Below are 2,762 nucleotides of genomic sequence, written 5' to 3' on the forward strand. Positions count from 1 at the left end.
TATGCGTCTTAGCATGAAAATTGTTTAAAACGAAAAAATTATATTTCTAAGAAAATATTATTCATTATGTATAAAATAATGTCATTAGAGACACAACTCGTTACATCAATAAAAATTTTTAAAATTTTTAAATATTTTTAAATTGAAAATAAATTTATATATATACGATATATGAATTTTTTATTTTAAATTTGTTCAATTAAATCGAGTAAATTACATATTTTAAGTTAAGCTCGTTATAAACACTTTTCAGATTTAGTTAATGTTTTAAAAGCATTTAAATATAATTTAATAAATTACAAGTGCATATATAATCAACATATAATGTTCATCATATTCATATCATATTATAATTTTTTATTCAATAAAATATTGACAAATAAAAAATTGTAGCAACCAATCTAAAAAAGAATTGCAATTCAAAATTTAAGTTCAGAAAAATTGATTTTAATAGAATATAAATAAAAAGTTATATTATGAAAAAAGTTTTTACTTTCAATAATTTGGAAATAATATTTGAGTTATTGCACATTTAAAAGCGAAAAAAATTTAACTATTTAATTTACCAAATATTTAAATACAAAAATATAAAAAACAATTTTTACCAAAATCGAGAAAACTGTTTTCTCCATAATAGAGTGATAAATCACACTATTTAGAATTTCAAAAAATATATATATGGGAACTATATAGTTAAAGCCAAAAAATTAATTTAAATAAAAATTATTTGTTCTCTTTTAAAAATTGTTTGTCATTATTAATTTTAAAAATTATAAATATATATATGTATAGTTTAATTATTCAATTTTTTTATAAAAAAAATTAAAAGTATCAACTCAAAATACATTAGTTTTAAATTGCAATACTTTTTCAGATTAAATATGCATTGTAATAAATTAAAAATTGCATTACAAACTCTATATATAATTAATTTACACAAAATGGAGTCATTAAATAAAACAGTTTAAAACTGCTGCTACACATATATTGTTTAACAAAATAATAAAATTAATAATTAATTAATTTTTATTATAATTATATTTTTTTAATATATTAACATTTAAAAACATATATTTACTTTTTTAAAAAGTGAAGACCTTATTATTGTGTAAAATTATTATATATAAAATTTTTAATATATTTATGAATATATTTATATATATTGTTTATATATTTGCTTATTGATCACTTTAATAATATAAAAATTTTATTATTAATATTTGTGTGTTATATTGATCAATCAGCCCATATATGAAAAATATACAAAAATATGGTGATCATAAAAAATATTTAAATAAACTTTAGAAATTATTTTTATAAAAATATTTTTAAACAATAAAAATATAATTATCATTTCTATTACTTTATTAAATTAAAAATATTATTTTATTATAATTTATATTTCTTGAAATAAATTATTATAATTGTAAAATTCAAAAATTGTATTCGAAATGTATTTTAAAAAAATGGTGTTCTTTCTCAATTCTTAATTTTGGAAGAGTTTATACAAAAATTCTTTAATTAAAAAGTACTTTGAAAAGTATCATATACATATACATATATAACTACAAATATAGCTTTTTTATTGTAAGATATCAAAAAAATGTTTAATATATAATACAAATATAGTGTATTACATTAAATAGCTTTTTTAAGTTATCAAAGGTATAATAATTATTCATAAATAAGTATATATTATATATATGTATATATATACACATATATACATACATAGATATACATATATTAAATATTAAATAATATTAGATAATATTAAATTTAAACATAACTTATATATATTTAATATATATGTGCATATATAATTTAAATATTTTTATAATTAAAAATTATTTAAGAAATAAAGAATGAACGTACTAATACCAGAAATACCGTACTTAATTCTGTATACATTATATTTTCTTTTTTTTGTTTGTTTGCATTGCACAATTATTATTAATATTTTTTTAATATTTTTTTTTATTCATTTTCAAAAACCTATTTGTGCTTTCAGATTCATAATATTACCAACTACATTTATGCATATTAAATATTGTATATATTATAAAATTAATATTTAAAACTTATTGAAATATATTTCAAAATTTATAAATTTCACTGATTTCTATGAAATACGAAAAGATTTATTAATATTCGTGTGTTAGAATATTTTTATCGTTTATTAAATTATTTTGCTTATAAGCAAATTATTTATTTATATTCATTTAAACCAACTTAAATAGGCTTAGAGAGTAAAATTAAATAATTTGAAAAAATAAGTATATAAAAATTTAAATAATTTTATTGAATATAATAGTAATGTGAACATTTATACCCATATTAATCCCATCATAAAAATGACTAACATATCAAGTTAAATGGGTTAATTTTTCTTTAGATAAGTCAAGTAGTTACTTCAATTCATATCTCTTTCAAAGCCGACGTTTGTTAAAAGCTTAATGGTCTTATACAATTTATCATGTTATATTTTCAAATATAATTTCTTGTTTGGTAATTTAACATTAATTATTATCAACTAAATATTTTTGAATAATTAATGATAATCTTAATCGATCATTAATCATTATTATATTTTTACGTATAATTTTTCTTGTTTAATCATTGATTATTTTTTAGTAAAATTTGTTTGGATAATCAACGATAAAAATAATCATATTTTGAAGGGACAAAATTGGTTTATAAAATATTAGTAGACTTGTTGGAGAAATAGTATGACTTGATAATATTTTTTTTGCCAACAATGA

Source organism: Teleopsis dalmanni, chromosome 1 (assembly GCF_002237135.1).
Source record: "Teleopsis dalmanni isolate 2A chromosome 1, ASM223713v2, whole genome shotgun sequence".
NCBI lineage: Eukaryota > Metazoa > Arthropoda > Insecta > Diptera > Diopsidae > Teleopsis > Teleopsis dalmanni.